Below are 12,312 nucleotides of genomic sequence, written 5' to 3' on the forward strand. Positions count from 1 at the left end.
ATAACGATAGGGTATCATTGTGAACTAATCCATCTTTGCTACCCAAAGTCTTTTCTCCAAATAACATTAATCACTCTATATGGCTTCCACTGTTCTTTCCTAATTATAGCAACAAGGCAGAATACAAATTACATCAACTTGACATGCATAGACAACTCAGATTCTATTTGCATAGGACCAAAGACTTCAGAAAATCTGACCAATTATTCGTGTCCTTCTTTGATGCGAAGAAGGGTAGCTCAGTTTCTAAAAAAAGAAATTATGTACCTACCATAACGTTCCATGTCAGTTGTCTTCTTCTCGCCTTCTTTCTTGCTGGTTGGGTTCGGAGCCGATCCTCGGCTCCGACTCGGCCATCTTCAAAAGCTCGAGAGCTGCTTACTGGCTCGAGGCCACCCTATATCCCATGATGCCTGGCGCTGGATACCCAGATCTCGTTTGTTAAGTCTAACTGCAGACATAATAAGAAAGGAATCCTATCCTAGAATGCATAAACCCTACTGGAGAGACTACTAGTCAGAAAGGAATAGCCAGAGAAGACTCAGCCAGTGAAAAATCAAGAGGAACTCTTTTCGGTCCACTAGGATAGGGGGATGGAGGGTGGGACGCAAGAAAGAAGGCGAGAAGAAGACAACTAACATAGTTTCATAGTTTAGTACTAGGCTATCTGCCCTGGGGCATTTATATGCCTAGCCATAGTGATGTGGCTTTCGCCACCCCATGTAATGGTACAAAAGTGTACAGAATAGATTTAGAATACTGTGCCTCTGTCTAGTAGTGACACAGTGAAGACCCTCTTACATAATAGAATTAGTTTACTGTGCCTCTGTCTAGTAGTGACACAGAGATGACCCCCAGAGTAAACCTACGATCTCCCATCCACTCGTCAAGATTTCTCTTGAAGAGAGTCAGTGAGGGGCTCTGCCTAACATGAACTGGGATTCTGTTCCAGAGTATGGGAAGCCTTTGAGTTATGAATCTGTCCCTCCAGCATGTCCTATTCATATTTGTGCTGAGGTTTAAATCTTTAGCTCTCGTGGTTCTGATGGATTTGGATTTTTTGAGGTGGAGCATGTCCATCAATTCCTGATTGGACATGGCCTTGTATGTCAGGTACAGATCACCTCTGAGTAGGCAGTATGATACTGAATAGAGCTGGAGTTTCTTTAGTCTGGCAGCATATGACATATGTTGGAGACCCTTGATCCTCTTGGTGAGGTACTTTTGGGGTCTCTCCAGCTGTTGCAAGTGCCAGGTAAGGTACATACCAAATGGGGCATTGTACTCAATCATGGGCCTGATAAGGGAGGAGTATAGGGGTACAATGACCTCCTTTGATCTGGATGTGAATCCCTTCATGATAAGGTGGGCAAGGTAGAAAGTCTTTCTAACCATTTTGGCAACGTGGGTGTGAAATGAGAGGTCACTATCAACTTGGGTCCCCAGGTCTCTGATTATTTTTTCCGTACTCAGTGGGTTACTGTCTATGTGACAATTTGTGGGTACTTTGTTTTTCCCAAAGGGGATGACTATACATTTGTTGGCATTTAGTTTAAGGCCATGACTCCGGCACCAGTTGTCCGTTTCAGTGAGGTCTTTCTGTAGGATGTATGTGTCAGCTGGTGTATTGACTATGGCGCCTAGTTTGCAGTCATCTGTGAACTTTGTCAGCCGCAACCCTCCCATGTTTGCTTTCACATCTGAGAAATAAATGCTGAACAAGAGGGGTCCCAGGACAGAGCCCTGTGGGACACCACTTGTGACTGGCTTTGAGTCTGACATGGCTCCAGTGATTTTGACTTTATGCGTTCTATCCTTTAGCCAGTTTGCAACCCACCTTGTGACATATGGATTTACATTTAAGCTGTTGAGCTTGTCTATGATGCCTGAGTGGTGTATTGTGTCGAAAGCTTTAGCCAAGTCCAGGTAGGCTGTATGGACTGCTTAGCCCTCGTCAATGGCTGCAGTGACTGTTTCAAAAAAGTCAACCAGGTTCAAAAGGCAGGATCTGCCCTTTACAAAGCCGAACTGGGTGGGATCAAGTGTCTGTAGGTCCCCAATGTCTCTGTTTATGAGTTCCATAATGATTCTTTCCATAGCTTTGCAGACCAGGCTGGTTAAGCTTATGGGGCGGTAGTTACCAGGGTCTGTAGAGGTGCATCCTTTGTGGAGTGGGACCACTGTTGCTGTACGCCAGTGTTCAGGTACATATCCTGTAGTAAGGCTAAGGTTAAATAGAATTTTTATGTGTGTGTTTAGCTCCTCTTGGAGTTCACGCAGCACGCAACCCGGGATACCGTCAGGTCCCATTGATGCTGTGTTTTTAGCTTTGCTGAGGGCGGTTCTCACCTGGACATCTGAGAGAACAGGGAGGTTACATTCAGCTGGGATAAGTATTTCTTCTTTTGGGGGTGAGGGAGGGGAGAAATTTGCACTGAACCTGTCTGCCAGAATGTTGGCAATATCTGTGGGTTCAGTGTATTTTTTGTCATTGTGAACTAACTCTGAGCATATCTGAGGGTTTCTGCTCAGGTTTCTAACATAGCAGAAGAAGACCTTGTGGTTATCTTTAGTGTCCATAGCGATTTTTCTCTCAAAGTTGGCCTTGGATGTTTTTATGAGAGAACATAGCTTTCTACTAGTGCTGATCAGAGATGCCCTATCTTTATGGGATTTTGCTCTGTCATGCAGTAGCTTCCTTCTTTTGTTATACAATTTGTTTATGGCTGGGGTCCACCAGACAGGACGCCTGCCCTTGGTGGAGAGGGTCTTGGTTTTATTTGGGATTGCATTATCCATGCATTCTTGGAGATGTCCGTAGAAAGCATTTGTGAAGGATTCAGCATTGTGGGATGTGGTTTCCACTGACCCAGTGGGCTTAAAGGATACCATCTCAGTCTTAAGAAGTGTAAAGTCGGCTTTTGAGAAGTTTTTCACTGTAGTCTTTTGTGTTGGGGGTGGAGGTGGGATATGTATATCCAGGGTGATTAGTTTGTGGTCAGATCTCACTAGTGAGGGGTATACTTCCGGTGTGGAGCACTTTGTCCCCATGTTTGTGATGATCAGGTCTAGTATATTATCTCCACTTGTGGGAGTGGTGACTAGCTGTTCCACTGCATTTGAATTTATGAATTCCAGGAACCTTTGGGCTAGGGTGTTAGGACTAGAATAATGCACCCAGTCTATGTTAGGGTAGTTGAAGTCTCCCAATATGATGGTGTTTGGTGAGACATTCATATCCTCCAATGTCTTCAGGAAGACTGAATGGGGTTCCTGAGATTGGGGGGGTGGTCTGTAACATGCTACCAGTTGTATAGCAGTTTTGCCTATGGTTAGTTGCACCTAGATGGTCTCTGATGCTTCATGTGTTGCCACTAACCTGGAGGTATGGGTGTCCTTGATGAATATGGACACTCCCCTTCCCTTTTTGGTTTGGCCCGAGTTTTGGGGCCGAAAAACATGATACGAGGTATAGCCTGGTAGTGCTAGGGTGCTCTCAGGAGCCTTGAACCAGGTTTCAGTTACTGCACAGACATTGATGTTCTCCATACTAAGGAGTGCTTCAAGAGCCTGCATCTTGAGATTTAGACTTCTGGTGTTTAGCAGCATTACCCTTAATTTTTTTTCCATTTTTGTTTTCTAAGGAGGTGGGTTTGTCTTTTGAGCCTTGTCTAAAAGAGGCACTATGGGGGTGGCAAGAGCCTTAGCCAATATCCGGAAGCCCAGTTGTGACAGATGCAAGCCATCCCTTGCGAAGCAGCGTGGCTTGTCCAGCATGTCATCCCAAGCAGACAGACATTGGCTCCCCCTAGAATGACACCAGTAATTGAGCCAATTATTAAAGCTGATCATCTTGTCTTTGTATTGTGGTATCATTCTTGGTGAGGGCAAGATGCTGCTCAGGGTCATACCAGCCTGGGCTACATAATCAGAGAGCTCCTCTATGTCTCTTTTCATGTAGTCCAGGGAGGTACGTCTCAGGTCATTCACGCCGGCATGGACAATGACGGAGTCATATTTGTACTTGCTTTGGAGTGACCTGAGTGCGTGTGTTATGTGGTGGATCCTAGCTCCCGATAGGCAGCTCACCGTTACCCTCTCCTTGTTCATCCTGGTAAGCGGAACGTCAGTGTCTCTGACTATAGAGTCACCTATTACTAGTGTATCAGGCATGGTGTTTGGCCTTAAGGGCTGTGATTGTTTGGCACACTGATTTATTGAAGTATGTGTTGCATGTGTTATGTTTTGAGGTGGTGGATTTTTGGGTGTCTGCTTTGGGAGCCTCTGTTGTTTTGGTAAGTTTTTTGTTAGAGCCTCCGAGTATGTCTTTGTGTTATTATGTGTTTGGTTTGCAGTTGTGGTTGGTCTATGTGGGACTGGGTTTGCTGTGTGTGTGGTTACCTTCTCCTCCTGTCTGGTCTTGCTAGTCCTGAGTTGAGAGAGTTCAGCCTCCAGTTTGGCTATATAGTTGCATCTCTCACATGTATTTGTGTTTGTTGGGAGGAGGAGAGGGTTGTCTGTGTACATGAGACAATTGTAGCATTGTCTCAAGATTCCCAGATTAACCAGCTGAACTGGAGAGGATGCTAGTAATCTACCACTCTACATGCTAGAATATTATAAGGGAGCGCTGTGCCTGTAAGGGAAGTGGGTACTCACAGGGGCGGTAGGTGGATGTAGTGCTTACTTTAGTTTGAGAGTGCTTACTTAGAAGAAAGGTTTTGAGAACAAGTGCTAGGCTTATAATAAAGCGAATAGACTGATTATTATAAGAGTAGAGCTTTCTTAAGGAAAAATCATGGAACATTATGGTAGGTACATAACTTCTTTATGTTAAGTTGTCTATCTCGCCTTCATTCTTGCTGGTTGGGACGTCCCTAGCACCTAAAGTCCTGGGTGGCTCATTGGAACAGACTCTTCAGAACAGTGGAACCAAAATCAGCTCTGCTCCTGGAAACCACATCCAACTTGTAATGCAAAATGAAAGTATGTGGGTTGGCCCACGCAGCCGCAGCACAAATAGATTCCATGGGCAACCTAGCCTGAAAGGCCACCGAAGTGGCTAAAGCTCTGGTGGAATGACCTTTTGGTTTGACTGGCAATTCTTTATTCCTCAGTTGATATATGAATGTGATGATAGAAGTCAACCACCTGGATAAGGTTACTTTGGAGACTGGAAGACCTTGTTTACCCACAGCATAAGACAGGAAAATTTGGTCCGATTTTCTAATGTCCTTAGTTCTATGCAAATTAAAGCGTAGTTGCCTGTGAACACCTAGCTGATGCAACTTATATTCTGCCTTGTTGGAGTGGTTAGGAAAAAACACTGGAAGGTCTATGGACTGATTCAGGTTATTCTCTGAAGAAACCTTAGAAGGAAGGAAGGATTAGTCCTGAGAGCAACCCTGTCATTGTGGAACACTAGGTACGGAGTACGGATAGAAAGAGCCTGAAGTTCCAAAACTCTTCTGGCTGAAGTAATAGCTACCAGAAAAAGGGTTTTCCAAGATAAGAACTTCAGGGAACAAGAAGCTGCAGGTTCGAAAGGGGGTAAAATTAGAGAAGCTAAAATCAAATTTAGATCCCATGGTGGTGGAGGATCTCTCACTGGGGGCCTGAGCAGAGTGGTCCCTTTGAGAAAGGCTTTACATAGCTTATGAGACATGATATTGTTTTCCGGTAGGCCAATGTGAAAATTTGAAATTGCAGCTAACTGAACTCTAATTGTAGCGGAAGCAGAGCCAGCATGGAAGAGTTCCGCAAGAAATTCCAAAATGTGGTGTACAGGGGCTGAAAAGGGATCTATACTCTTAACCTCTGCCAGGAAGAAAAACGTTTCCACTTACGAGCGTAAGTTTTTCTAGTCATACACGTGTGCGATGACAAAATGATTTTACGCACAGAGGGGGAGATATCTGGAAGCCTGGCTAAAGTTGGAAGTGGAGCAACCAAGCAGTGAGCTGGAGAGATCGTAGGGACTGGTGCAGCCCACACGACTGATGAATCAGAAGGTCTGGAACTAGGTCCAGCGTCCAAGGCTGCTTGAGAAGATGGCGATGCAGGAACGGGAACCATGTTTGTCGAGGCCAGTAAAGGGCAATGAGGATCATTTTGCAGCCCAATACGGTAGCTTTCTGTATTAGCTTCGGGATTAGGGGAAAAGGAGGGAATGCATAAAGAAGTCCCTGAGGCCAATCGTTGACTACAGCATCTCTGGGGGAATGCCCGGGAAGTGGAAGGAGAGAGAGAAATTGCTGCACTTGCTATTGGAGAGAGTTGCAAAAAGGTCGCAGCAAGGTTGGCCCCATTTGCGGAAGATTTGGTCCGCAACTACCTGGTTCAGAGACCACTCGTGAGGCATGAGAATTGCTCTGCTCAGTCTGTCTGCTATGACGTTGGACCTCCCAGGGATGTGCTTGTGATCAGAAACCATTGGGAAAAGATCACCCACTGCCAGAGTCTGAGTGTTTCTCAACATAGGGGGTAGGACCTGGTTCCACCCTGCTTGTTGATGTACCACACTACTGACATATTGTCAGTTTGAATTCCAATGGTCCCGGTAGGAAGAGAGTCCTGAAGAGCTTGCAACGCTAAGAATACGGCCCTCATCTCCAAGACGTTTATATGCAGATGGTACTCGTGAGGTTGCCAGGTGCCTTGGACTGTTCTACCCTGATAATGCCCCCCCCCCCACCCGATCAGGGAGGCGTCCGTGGTCACCGTAGCAACTGGAGGGGGGAGCACAAATGGTCTGCCGTGGGACACTGATGTGGAGACCATCCACCACGCAAGGTGCTTCTTGCATGCTTCTGTGATCATAATCATGTAAGACATGGGAAGCTGCTGGAAGGACCATTGGGTGAAAAGAAGCCACTGGAGAATCCTCATGTGAAAATGAGCTAGAGGGACAAGTATGATCACTGCTGCCACGAGACCCAGAGTTTGGAGGACACACCTGGCTTGAATTCTTTTGCATGCTAATAAAACCTTCACATGTTGGCGAATCACCAATACCCTGTCTGGTGAAAGGCTTGCTGACATGTCTTTGGTATTAAATTTATGCCTATAAAGGTGATAGATTGACAGGGTGACAATGCAGACTTTTTGAAATTTATTGTGATACCTAGCCTGGAGCAAGTCTCGATAGTGCAGTCTCTGGCTCGCAGAAGGTGATGCCTGGTGGTAGCAGTGAGGAGCCAGTCATCTAGATATGGAAACACCTGGAATCCTTGCCATCTCAGGTGAGCGGTAACTACTGCCATACATTTGGTGAACACCCTGGGGGCTGTGGTGAGACCAAAGGGCAGACCTCTGAACTGATTATGGCTGGCTCCCAGCCGGAAGCAAAGGTATCTTCTGGAGGGTCTGTCCATTTTGATGTGGTAGTATGCATCCTTAAGATCTATAGAGCACATCCAATTGTGCTGACCCAGGAAGGGTAAAATGGACTGTAGCGTGACCATCCGAAACTTTGTTCTTTGTACAGACCTGTTCAGTCTGCTGAGATCCAGAATGGGTCTCCAGTCCCCTGTCTTTTTTGGTACCAAAAAGAACCTTGAGTAAATTCCAGATCCTTGTTGGCCTGCTGGGACTTGCTGGATGGCCCTTTTTCTTAGCAGTTTTGAGACTTCTTGAACTGCTTGGTCCCTTAGATTGGGTGGAACATCTGGAAGGGACTTGTTTAACCTTAAGGGGGTGCGAACAAAGAGAATTCTGTAGCCTCCGGATATGACAGACTGTACCCATTTGTCTTGTGTTATGTCTTGCCAGGCTCTTGGGTACAGCGATAATCTTCCCCCGACTGCCTCGAGAGGTGGGCAGCCGGGTAACCCTTCAGGGATGCTGGAAGGGCTTCTCAGAGAAGGATTCTCTACTGCCCTGATTTTGCGGACCCCCTCTGCCACGAGGGCGGCGTCTATTATTGTTCCCACCTCTGCCCCTGGATGGGAACTCACCACGTGTGTCCGGCAAGGCTCCCTGGGATTTCCGGAACCACATCTTTCCACTCTTCTGACCCTTGGGATATGGTCTGGAAGGAGTCTGGGAGGACTCCTACGGCAGAGAGAGTCTTGCCTTCCTGCTCACACCTGGTAAGGGTGTCCTTCACCTGTGATCCAAACAGAGAGGAACCATTAAAGGGGATGTTGGTGAAAGACGCTCTGAAAGGTTCCGCAAAGTTACATAGCCGCATCCAAGCGTGTCTCCTTAGGGCAACGCCTGTGCCTGCAGCTCTACTTGCACCATTGGCTGCATACGAAATGAGCCTCATGGAGGAGTTTACTACTGAATTAAGAATCACCAGCTGGGAGGCTGCCTTGGCCTGGGCCCCCCCAGCTGATGGATCTTGGAGGGTATCTCCAAGCTCTTTAAGGAGATCCCTTTGAAGATGGGTAAAGTGGCACAAATAATTCAGGGACCTCATGGAAAAGGTCGCTGAAGAGAACATCTGCTTCTCATATCTGTCCATCATCCTGGACTCCTTGTTAGGGGGATGGACAAATGAAGAAGTTTCTGCCAACTCCTTCTTTGTGGCCGCCGCTACCACCATGGCATCAACGGGGACACCTTTGGTCAAAAACTGTTTGTCCTGTGGTGCAGTTATGAATTTTGCAGGTCTTCTGGGGGTCGGTTCCACTGTGTCTGGAGATGACCACGCCTTCTGAGCCACCACAGACATCAGTGGGTCGAAAGGCGGAGACACCCAGGAGGTGGAAGGTCGGGATCCAAACGCGTCCAGGAATACCAACTCATCCTCAGAAGGGCTTAGGACAGTCCAGTTCCCCCTCTGCCTAAACGGTTTACTATCATAAGTGCGAACGGCACTCCTGCGACTGTGATATATTCGAACATGGAAGGTCGTAATCGGTAATGTCGAAGGCAAAATAATCAATGTAGGAATGGTTTAACATGGGTCGAGGTAGGTGTTCAGTATTATTCCAAACTACAAACATGTCCCCTACCTCGACCCATGTTAAAACCATTCCTAGATTGATTATTTTGCCTTCGACATTTCCGATTATGACCTTCCATGTTCGAATATATGACAGTCGCAGGAGTGCCGTTCGCACTTATGATAGTAAACCGCCTAAACATCTCAAGGATGTCGGAGAAGGAGACATCTTCAGAGGGGGATCTTGGGGACCGTTCCAAATCCTGTAAGTCGGTATCTGATGTGACAGACTCAGGGGTGTCAACATGTTTCCTCTTGCATTTCTTCTTATGAAGTGGCTTCTCTGAATGATCAGGGGAGGCCTCGGAAGAGGAAGATACACCCAAAGGGGTGTCCTGGAGCGCTGCATCCCCACGCTTGGGATCTGGAAGAGGGGCAGAGGTTGATGCAAGCACCATAGGGGAGGAGCCGATGGGGTCGATCGTGGGACTGACTCAGGGGCCAGTACACTCCTCATCACCTTGAAGGCATCCCTGCATGGACGCAGAGAAGGCTCCGGTTCCGAAGAAACCAGAATTCCTCTCCGCATCAAGGAGGACGGCTCCGAAGCAGATGTGGGAGCCGAGCTCACCTGAGCTGAAGCCCCAAGGGGGACAGCGGGGTCGGACAAGGGTCGGATACCATTCGCCCCCTCAGAGCCGACGAGGGAGTCCCAGCGCCCAGATCCCTCCAGGGACAGTACCATGGAAGGGATCGAAGCTGACGACAGAACCGAAGGAGAAGGTATCGGAGCAGACGGTTCCACGACTTGAACCCCAACGAACTCCGGCTCCGAGCTCAAAGGATGAGTCGTAGGAGGAATATCTACAGACGTGGATGGAGCAGACACCTGATGAGGGGGGCTGGACAACATTTTGGCTAGGGCCTGCGATTCTAACAGCCTAATGACCACTCTTTCCAAGTCATGGTCCGAAAGTCTTGAGGACCGAGAACAGTGGGATGAGTGATGACTACGCTCCGACTGGAGCAGAGGTGATCTCAGAGCCGAATGTATCGACTCCAGAGAAGGAGATCTGGATCTTTTTCGACTCTCAGATGGCTCTGAGGAACTTGTCGGAGCCGACTGGGAGGGAGGAACATCAGTTCCAGCCAGAGCCGAGATGAATGGTATAGGTTCACCCAACGATGGCTCCGAACTGGGAGCTGAAAGGTTTAGGTGGCCTGGAAGATTTTACGGGCTGAGCCTTAGCCGGTGAATCTTGGGGCTTAAGCAAACCCCTCAAGATCAACTTGTTTTTGTGCTCCTGCAGGACTCTTGGACTGAATGCATGGCAAATCGAGCAAGAGTCCTGCAGGTGCACGGCGCCAAGACAATAAACACAAGAAGTGTGACCATCTGTCAGACATCTTCTGACAGCATGAGTCACACTTCTTGAATCCGGACGGCTTAGGATCCTTGGACATCCTGAAAAAAAAAACAAGGAACAAAGAAACATACACAGAAAGGTTAAGGTAACTAACCACAAAAAAATACACAGTACAGTTACCACAACAAAAACTACAAGCAAGGTTATATCTGCACTACTACAACCAAAACTATAGTTAACTATCACTAAACTAGCTAACAGTGATAATAAAGATATTTTTTTTTTTTTTTAAGGAAAGAGATAGAGGGAAAAGGTTATCCTCTAACTTAAACGGAAAACCTTTCCAAGGTAAGGTAATGGAAGAGAAAGGGGGAGGGGAAACTCTCTAATTAAAATGAGTTTTTGAGGAGAAATGACAAAGATTCAGGAAGAGATTAGCTACAATACAAAAGTTTTATCTAAATGACCAATCGTACACTAAAACTAACAGTTTTAAGACAAGAAAAATGATAATAATAAAGTTTTATACGACCTGAGCCAGTAGAACAACCTCGCAGCAGAAGCAGCAAATGAGATCTGGGTATCTAGCGCCAGGCATCATGGGATATAGGGTGGCCTCGAGCCAGTAAGCAGCTCTCGAGCTTTTGAAGATGGCCGAGTCGGAGCCGAGGATTGGCTCCGAACCCAACCATCAAGAATGAAGGCGAGATAGACAACTTAAAAATCTACTTTTTCCAACTGGCTTTCTAACTGTATTACATTTATCTATACCTCAAATCACAGAGATTTACTTTTCAAAGTGAAGGCTCATTCCACTAGAGCAATGGCTACATCATCTGCTTTTCAAGCCAGAATTTCCATGGATAATATTGGTGCAGCAGCTACTTGGGCCACTCCACATACTTTTATCATGCATTACAAAGTGGATTTGGCCTCCAGGGACAGGGCCCCCTTTGGTTCCATGGTGCTTAAAGGTGTACTTCCGTAACCACCCAGGGAAAAGTTGCTAGGGATGTTTTCCCATCATTGTAAGAATGAAGGTGAGAGGACAACATAACAAAGAAGTTATGTACTCACCATAATGTTCCATGTTTGTTGTCCATCTTGCCGTTTATTCTTAGTAAACCTTCCATCCTTCCCCCCTGCCAAAGACTTCTTGTGGACCTGGTGGATGTTTTTTACTACCTTCAGGAGTTCTTTGTTTCAGTTTGTTTCTCCTTCTTTTAGGTATATATTTGTATATATGTATATAGTGTACATATCATTCAGTAGTAGCAGCAAACAAGATCTGGGGAATTACATAGGTTCATAGGTAGGTACTAGGTTATTGGCCCTAGGGCCTATATAAGCCTAGCCAAAGGTACCCTGGCTTTCGCCACCCAAGAAAATTATTTTCCTGTGCCACTGTCGATCAGAGCCACAAAAGTGATCCCCGGGGTGAATTTCCTATCTCCCATCCAATCATCAAGATTTTTCTTGAACAGTGCTAATGAGGAGCTTTATTTGATATAGATAGGTAGTTTGTTCCAGAGTATGGGAAGTCTCTGGGACAGGAATCTATCCCTCCAGCATGTTCTGTTCATTGTGGTGACGAGGTTTAGGTCCCTAGAGCGTGCAGCTCGTAGGGATTGGGATTTCTTTAAGTGGAGCATGTCTAAAAGCTCTGGGTTTGACATAGCTTTGTGTGTTAGGCAGAGATTGCCTCTGAGTAGGCAATATGCAACCGAGTAAAGCTGCAGTTTTTTGAGGCGGTCTGCATAGGGCATCTCTTTGAGGCCGGTAATCCTCTTTGTGAGGTATTTCTGTGGCCTTTCCAGTTGTTGTAGATGTCTTGTGAGGTACATACAAAAAGGGGCATTGTACTCTATATTGGGTCTAATGAGTGACGAGTAGAAGGAAACAATGACCTCTTTTTTCCTGGATAAGAAACCTTTTGTGATGAGGTGTGCCACATAGAAGGATTTCCTGACTACTGTGGCAATGTGATTATCAAAGGAGAGGCTACTGTCCACCTGTGTCCCAAGGACTTTTATCACACTTTTGGTGTTAAGTAGA

This window comes from Protopterus annectens, chromosome 9.part0 (genome assembly GCF_019279795.1).
Source record: "Protopterus annectens isolate FY-2018-M chromosome 9.part0, PAN1.0, whole genome shotgun sequence".
Taxonomy (NCBI): Eukaryota; Metazoa; Chordata; order Ceratodontiformes; family Protopteridae; genus Protopterus; species Protopterus annectens.